At 35.4% G+C, this 9,641-nt stretch overlaps 1 protein-coding gene across 5 annotated transcripts in view; it reads right to left on the reverse strand.

Annotated features, from left to right (window-relative positions):
- The window catches only part of LOC138132115 (sialin-like), an 84,744-nt gene that overhangs the window by 37,751 nt on the left and 37,352 nt on the right, over positions 1–9,641 (reverse strand). The window lies entirely within an intron of this gene.

A 9,641-nucleotide genomic window follows, 5' to 3' on the forward strand; every position in this document is an offset into this window, starting at 1 on the left:
ATTGAGCATTTCTGGGTTCTTACGAATCTGGTTCGCGGCGTCTGTTACGCGTTTCTGGAGTTGGCCTTTTGTATAATATGTTGACTTTATTGTAAATACGCGTTAGTGATAATAAATATTTGTGATGTCATTTACGCATATACCGGGTATCAACCACCAAACCTGGCCATAGGCACATTACACATATTAAAATAATATGAGTTGCTATGAAATATATTATTGTGTAATGTCACATTGACAGCTATAATTATCATCCATACAAACAATGCCATCAGGAAACTTTTGATGTAGGTAACGTAGAAAGTAGAAATACTTTTGAAATTTGGAAAAGGGAAGAACGATCACAGAGCAGTATTACTGGGCAAATTTGACGAAACAATAATGTTTCATAGCAACTCATATATTATTTTAATATGTGTAATGTGCCTATGGCCAGGTTTGGTGGTTGATACCCGGTATGTACTTGTACCCACATTGTGCCAATATTGTTATATGTATTAGTATTTTAAATCTATTTAATTTATGACGATGCTATTACATTATGTATGTACTGGAAGCATGAATAAAATTATTATAATCCAATCCCTCCGCCACCCGGCGGCACGTCAATTTTGCCGGAGTACATACACTATTACGGATATTACTATCAAGTAATAGTGCAGTGCTTATCAACATAATTACCGGCGTCTCGCCTCCGCATTTTGACTTTGTTGAGTATTATGTTCTGTGTCAATGTTAAGGAATTTCCTCACGAAATGACATGAGTACAATAATATACCTTTTTGAATTTCAACTACCAATTTGTTCTCTAAATCCAGAATTTTTAAATTTTTAAAAAGAGATTGCGATACTATTCCCGTTGCTGAAATTATAAGTGGTAAAATAGAAATTTTTTCTAAACTCCAAAGATTTCTCATAGCAACGGAGAGCTCTAAATATTTATTAATTTTTGTGTTATATGTTATATATTATGGGAATTTGGAACAGCTATATCTAAAAAATATGCTTGCTTTTGTTGTTTATTTAAAATAATAACGTCTGGTCTGTTATGCTGAATGTGAATGTCAGTTAAAACTGTGCGATCAAAATATAATTTGTAATTGTCATTTTCCAAACAACTTTCTGGTTTATAAATGTAAATGTAATGTGGTTGTGTATCCTTTAATAAATTGAATTATTATAAAATTAAAAAAAAAATTGTTACACAGTGTAGGACTGGTTTACAAATCTATGAGGGGCATCCAACAACTCAATAGACCGGGACCAATGGCTTAACGTGACTTCCGAATCACGAGACAATATAGCCTTTTTTTTTAATTTTTTAATTTCGCCCTGGGTCGGAATCGAACCCGCGACCCTCGCGTCCCTTAGCCGAAACGGACTCCCTTAGGCTATATTCTGGTTTATAAATGTAATGTGGTTGTGTATCCTTTAATAAATTGAATTATTATTATTATTATTATTATTATTTCAACTTCGTATACCAAATCTTTCGTGTAGTCCAAAAATTAAAATCCAGAGGGGAGGATCGGGGACGCCATCGTATTGGAATCAGTCAGAACCAACCTCACATAAATGCAGATGTAGCTCCACAAAAGTACAACGGGACGGAAGGACTCCTTCAGGAAAACGCTCGCCGTATGGTCGCCTTGCTGGTCTTGAATTACCACGTGTTTCGCCATAGACTAAATGCAAATCGGCGTATTCTTGTTTTGTGAATTTCATAACTTTTTGAAAAATTCGCAAATTTAAAATTAAACTTGACACATGTCATAGGTGTTACAGGCACCGTTGCTAAAGAAATTGCAGCCAAGTAACCAGAATTACCTTTTTAAAACCGATTAACTCATTAGCGTACAGCAAATTTTGACCAAATTTTCAATTATTTTTATCTCGAAAACGAAAAGACTGTAATGATTTGAATACATTACTTTTCCGCCAAATATTTGAACCTGCGCAAAACGGTAACAAATGTGGTCGTGATCGTCATCGAATCGGAGGAGCCCTACGTTGTGATTTTCTTTTGGCCGAAAAAGGTTCGGAATGCAAACGGTGAGGGTTCCAGTTGGAAGAGTGCCACAAATAAAACACACATGTGAGGGACGCAAAATACCTTTTATTTAAAAAATGTCTGTAATAACTTTAATGGAAAAAAAATGAAACGAATCCAAAAGGACAGAAACTAAGTTTAACGAAGTACAAGAGATTAACTAGTTGAGTACATCACAAAGATAAACGACAAGATGAATGCAACAATATTTAAAATAACAGAAAACGGGTACATAACAGACAAAATGACAAATTTCTGATGTAGGTACGGTCCGTGGACAAATAGAACTGGGACACTTAAAATTTAATCTATGTAAATCAGACCATTGAATTGTCAATATGTATATTTCGCAGATGTCAGTGTCTATATAATATGTCATACCAAAGTTAACCTATTTATGATAAAGCCGTAATTAAACGATACAAATTTGTAAATTTTGACTTACGTGATTGTCATTTTTGTCCCAGTTTTATTTGTCCATCGACTGTACGTATAAACGCGTCCAATTGTATCGTTCTATATTGCATGCAAACGTGGCCGGAGGCAGACCGTGTCTTTACCTCCCCCAGCTGACCAAGATCCATTGGATTTATCCACACGAGATTGACCTTGAAGTTTGCAAATAGCAAGCGTTAAATGCAGGGCAAGGGAAGTATACCTCCGGCATCAAACACGCCTGCGTCAGAACCGAGCACAGTGGCTGCGTGGATATCAAATTCGGGAGGTTCGGGGTTCAAATCCCTGGCCAGACTGTAGGTGAATAGGGTTTTTTTTCAGAGGTTTTTCACGTCTAGTCGTGTAGAATTAGAATACTTGTTCACCAGGTACGCTTTTAATTTATTGAATAATTATCAAGACAAATTATTTATAAAAGAATTGGGGAGACCACGTCCCGATCTTCCAAATTTGCAAACCGTTGCAGGTAGGTCAAAATGGTGTTTTAATGCTTCGTGAGATAATACTCGTATTTGTAAGTGGCTCACAGAAAGTAATGTAGGTAATAACTTGTATTCCTGGCAGCGTATACTTTTTAATAAGCGATCAGAAAATTCCGTATGGTGCAAATTAGGATACAGTAATTTAAAAAATGTATTCCCTTCAAGTGAAAAGCATGGAAAGTCTAAAGATTAAAGAACACATTAATCCAAGTGTGCAAGTTTCAGTTACTAGGCAGATTAAATGTAACAACAGCATTAGATGATGCGAGAAAAATTCACATTGAGTCTCATAATCTTTACGTTAAACATAATCGCGATATAATTAAAAGATTAATTATTGATTTTGATTGTACAATTTTTTAATCTTGTCAAAACCTGCCTCCCCCATTTACGGATTCACGAGCCGCCACTGCTGGGTGCCCCAAAATTCGCGGAACAACTCAATGTGGCAATATCAACTCATGTTAGAAAATAATGAGAAAATAAAAAAAAAAATTCTATACCTCTTAAATTTGAAGATATGGGGGCTCAAAAGGTACAGCTTTGATCTCATTTATTTTAAATATTAGAAAAAAAATTTTCATTATTTGCCTTTTCCTAGCCATTGGCATAATAATTCTGAACGATTGTGAACAGCTTTGCAATTATTTTCTTCATTACTTCCAGCATTTCCAAATAGTAATTTTATGTCCGTTTCACCTAAAATAACGTACGGCAACATGGCTTTGATTTTTCTTCCCTATTTCTATGGATACAACAAAAATGAAATATTTGCAGACTATTGGGATACATAGAATGTTTTAAATGTTGCCACATTTAGTGTAACGAATAAGTCCATATCTTCGACCAAAACGAAGATTTATTTATTTTTCACTTTATTATAATTGCATGATAACTCCTAGGATACGAAATACGTAAACATGTCCATAACAACCGGGGAATAAAACAGGGCGTACTAATAAGAATAAGCGGGCGTAATCAATTCATAAGGCCCTCATCAATTCATAATTGCAAAGATGCCAATTTTTTTTTTTAAAGAACACGTATAGTGAAAAATAAAATCTTGATGCACCACGGCGTCACCGAATGATTACGCCCATCGAACGATATCCATCTCTCGGGCTAAAGCCGTCGAGCTGGATTCATCGTTCTCCGGGCGTAATCATCGTTGTAACGCCCTTGGTGCATAAATAGCTATTTTTACCTGATATTTTAATGACTACTTAACAACGTACTGCTAAGTTGTTCCGCGAAACAACGTAGTAGTACGTTGTTAAGTAGTCATTATGAGATCAGGTAAAAATGTTTAAAAAAATAAATCTTCTTTTTTGTAAAAGATATGGACCTATTCGTTACACTAAATGTGGCAACATTTAAAAACCTTCTATGCATCCCAATAGTCTGCAAATATTTCATTTTTATTGTATCCTTGGAAATGAGAGGGAAAAATCAAAGCCGTGTTGCCGTACGCTATTTGAGGTAAAACGAACATAAAATTACTACTTGGAAATGCTGGAAATAATGGACAAAATAATTGCAAACCTGATCACAACCGTTCAAAATTATTAGGCCACTGGTTAGTAAAAGACAAATAGTCAAAATCTTTTTTATTATTTAAAATAAATTATTTTCTAACATGAGTTGACATTGCCTCATTGAGTTGTTCCGCGAATTTTGGGGCACCCAGTATACAGGGTGTCCCAGAACTGGCTCCCCAGAGAAAACAGGCATGTGCCGACAACAAAAGAGACCCCAAATTGACTAAAATAAATTTTGTGCTAGCTCAAATTACCGAGTTATAAAGTTTTTAATTTCACCAATCCCGGAAGCTCGTCCTCAGGTGTTACTAAAAAATCCGATCGGTTGCTAAACAACAACAAAAAATCTCTGATATCGCACAAATCAATAAAATGTTTGGACAACTGGAATTTTGACGTTTTCCGATATAAAAATTCGTTGACGTTTATCTGTCATCCACATCAAGACTTGACAATTGCAAAATTCGAAATAAAACAATAAAAATGGCGATTCTGAAAAGAACCATTTATTTAAATAGGTAACAATGTTAAAGCAGATGTTCGAAATGACCACCATTCATTTGTATGCACAATTGTGCTCTACGTAACAAACTTCTTGTAGTAGCGTTAGTTATCATTTCTTCAGTAACTGAAACAAAGCCTCCTGAATTCGAAATCTTAGATCAGCCTCTGAATTTATGGGCCGCCGATAAATGATTTAGATCTGGAGACCTGGCAGGCCAATGATGCGGGCCTCCTCGACCGATCCAGCGCTGTGGATATTGGTTATCCAAAATTTCCCGAACGTTTCTGCTAAAATGTTGGAACCAGTCATTTATGCGATAAGCAAGAGGTACAATTTCAAGTAAATCAGGTAGCTCTGTGCCAATGAACTGAGCATATCTTGCCCCCGTTAATCTTACGGGGAATTGAAACGGTCCAATTTAGAGCCGGGGATTCGGAATTTTAACAAATGGAAGGATCCACCACGCTTATACTTGCCAAACGATCGCCTAATAGCCCAGTCCACAAATTAACAGAAAACCTATGTTGAAAACCTCTGGGAAATAATTCTCTTGGATTTTCCTCTGCCCAGATATGAAGGTTGTGATAATTGGAACAACCTTACCGGCAAAATAGCGACTCATCAGAAAACAGTATCCGTGACAAGAAGTGTGGAGCATCGTTTTGGTTTATTAACCATAGATAAAACTCTCGCCTAATTGGATAATCCTCTGGCAGAAGATGTTGTACTCCTATATAGTGGTACGGATGCCTCCTATTATCAGCTGGAACTCTCTGCACCGAACTCTTGGATAAACCCATTTCACGAGAAACTGTTCGAATATTCCGGGTGCCGTCTTCCTCAAAGACATTCAATACGGCTTCCTCGTGTTCGACAGTCCTTACATTTCTTGGAGTACCCCTAACTTCTTCTTCGAACTGGCTGCATCTGACCCGTTTCTCGACCCCGAGCGATTAATTTCAGGATTGTTTTATGATCCGGATGACTTTGTCTTTGTGGAAATTGTTCACGGTACAACCTTACTGCTTCACGTGCATTGTTCCCACATCGCGCAAAAGTAAGAATCATATCTACGTACTCAGAGGAAGAATACATGTTAAATGATACACTTGAATTAAATATCGCAGCGAAATTGTATAACAAATGTCAAACTGACGTAAACAATCATTCTAATAAATGTAGTGGACCAAATCTAATGGACATAATTATAGAGGTTTACGGATAAAAAGGAAACCTAGGCAACGCAAAATTGCGATTATTCCACCTTAATGATGCTCAACTCTCATTGGTCAACTTCGGAATGTCTTTTCTCGGTTATCATTTGAGATAGGACTTTTTTTCTTCAAAATACACGTTAATATATTCGCCCTAAGGCTCCCTTTTTTCTCTGGGGAGCCAGTTCTGGGACACTCTGTATACGTGTAAAATTTGAACTTTAACTTTTTTTTTTTCTTTGTTATCCTTCCGAGAATGGAATTGTATAAAATCCATATTGCACATATCAACATAAGGAGTTACAGTCATTGATTAATTCGCTCTAAAGTATTGTGGTAAACGAGATGGTTCTGCAATGTCTTGCATACATTCAACAAAAATTAACACAAGCATTGCAAAAATCAATTATCATTCCAATATAGGTTGAAATCTTCTTAAAAATTATTTATTAAAATTTAACATAAAATAACATTTTTAATTTACAATGCGAAAATTTCCGATAATAATGCGGAATCTGGAAAAGTGCCCCGAATGCTTGCAGCGTTTCCACGTTGAATGGCAAGGGAAATCCTCTCAAAAAGGAATTTCTTAGATTTTGAATCCCCTGATTCCGCGATAAGTCGGTCTCCGATGACATTAATGAAATCTATTGTTTCTTTGCACCAAGGGCCTAAGGTTTCAAAGGCTAAACCTTTAAATATGTAGTTTGACGAAATAATTGAACGATATTTTTTATGTTTGCGTTTGCAAGCCATTTCAGCGGCAAAACCTGAGACTTCAGATGTTTTCAATACGTAACTGTCTGCAAGTGTATCTACGACAGTAACGTCCCAAACCAAAGGTTGACCTTTATTCCACGGTACTAAAGTCATCCCATCAGGGCGTTTTCCGTCATCACGAGATAGTCCGTTTGGTTCTAAAGTTGAATTAACATGAATAGAAGTCAAAGACCGGTTGATAATAGAATTAATTTCAGTGTGTCTTGAAAATCTACCACTGCTTTTGGAACAACTTAGACCGTGAATACCAATTTCATCAACTTTCGCATTGCATTTGCAAATATGAGGTGTACAAAGATTACAACCCAATCTTAAACCAATACAAACTTGGAAGGAAGTGTTATCTAAAAGAGTACCAATATTAGGAGAAGGTATTGCATGTAACCAAGATCCTGATTCTCTGCATTGCAAAGCCTTAAAACGAGCCAAGTCCCTAGATGAATTAAAGATTAAAAATTAAATTTAAATGTTTGCAGACCATTTGCTATACAGGGTGCGTCTGCTTAAACTTTATATTTGAATATCTTCGTTATTTTAATTGACTGCTCAATGATATTTAGTCTTAATAAAGGCTGCATTGCCCTATTTACATAGGCACTACAAAAATTAACAAGGATCTGGACAGAAGAGGAATATTCAAGAAAAAAATTAATGAAAAACATTTATTTTCAGCATTTTCTAACATTATAACTTTTAACATGCACATCAAATGTTTCTGTGTAGATTTTCTGCCTAACAATCATCCTAGTGCTTATTATTGACCAATAAATTAATGTTAAATAAAGACAATTTCCAGACTTCATTCACCACTGTGTATTTACGTAAAAAAGTACTTCACGGCTTACTGATTTACAAAAAAAAAATTATTATTTGACAACGTCAAAGTTAAAAAGTTTGTGAAATCTTTGAAATAATCTTTTATACAAGATGTTGTTCTCACAGCAAGAGAAAATTAATATTATTTTTACGTATGGAGAGTGTCACAGGTGCTATCGAGCCGCAGCAAGAATTCTTCAGGCCCGTCAACAAAATGATAAATTTTCCGAAATGAATATCAGATGAATTGTACAGCTGTTTGAAGATACTGGCAGTGTTAAAGAATTGCCACGAGTAAGGGATGCACTCCCCAAAAATATTAACTTTCAAAATGCCGTTGTTGATTAGGTAACTGAAAATCCACACACAAGCACAAGAGCAGTAGCGGCTACACTGAATGTCTCACAAAGCACGATTATAAAGGTGCAAATCCACGATGAGATATTTTCATGCAATTTTGGTCTCATGATACAAACATTTCACGAACAATTTGCAGGAGACAATATCTCGTGCTATGTTTCAGTGCTTCATGTCTCTCACGAGTGTTTCCATAATGAAATTTAGTTGTTCGTGAAATTTTTGTATCATGAGACCAAAATTGCATGAAAATATCTCATCGTGGATTTGCACCTTTAGAACTTTAAAGTCTTTGAAATTTCATCCATATGAAATGATCCTGCAACTGCAACTTCACGGAGTTTTTATTCCAGAATTGAAAGATGTGTGGAAGTTAATGGTCGAAATAAATTTTGAGCATCTTATTTAGTTATAATTATTTTGAGTACATTTTTTAAATTTTCGTTGGTGCTAATTGTGTTACATTGTTGAATTTATTGCAGATATTTTAATTGTTATTATTTAGGATATGCTTAAATTATTTATTCACCTTCACCCCCTCTTTAAGCTTCATGCACGCACTTCCATAATAGCCACTTTTATAAATAAAAACAAAAAAATTAGGAGGGTACCGGGTACCCCATGATTCATTGTTTAAAAAATAAAATTAATAACATTTAAATTCGTTTTATTGAAAACTTACTTTAATAGTTATTTATGTATAAAGGGCCTAAGAGGGCTTTTATGGCCTGAGGTGTGAAAAACACGCTGAAGGACATAAAAGCCAGTTCACGCCCGCAGTACATACACTATTTTATGCACGATTAAGACCTAACACCCTAAATTTAACAAAAATTAATAAATAAATGTCTGCCCACACCACGGGATGTTTGCATCGCGTAGTGCTCCCGTCAAATTTTTGGTTTTGCGCGTAACCTTGGGAACAGTGAAAACACCCGTAGCCATTATGCCAATTGCAATTTTCGGTTATAAATTCATTAACGAAATGACAAACGAGGATGAGAAAGCGGCAGAAATGAGTGTCCAGTATCGAATAATCATCATTCGGGATTAGGTAATTTAAGTTAAGTGGCAATTTTTTTCCTAATTTCACCAAAAATGTTTTTGACTTTTATTTGACATATCTTTATGGCCCACGGGCATAAAGTGATCCGTGGGCCATAAAGAGACGTTTATGTCAAGAAAATTTGTGCATAATTGTCAAATTATAATATAATCGTGCATAAAATAGTTTAAGTAAATTTTTCCAGAGAAGACTGATCCCTAGGATGCAGACGTACCTACACCGGGGTTTGTACATACATACCTATTTGAATTTTTATTGTATTTTACCGAATAGTTCAGAAATAAAAGAATTTTAAATAAGATAACAATGCCCCGTCAAATTATTTGCTCAAAAATGAGTAATCTGTGAAACAAATTCGTAACAACTTTTTAGGCATA

This window comes from Tenebrio molitor, chromosome 5 (assembly GCF_963966145.1).
Source record: "Tenebrio molitor chromosome 5, icTenMoli1.1, whole genome shotgun sequence".
In the NCBI taxonomy this organism is placed as follows: Eukaryota; Metazoa; Arthropoda; class Insecta; order Coleoptera; family Tenebrionidae; genus Tenebrio; species Tenebrio molitor.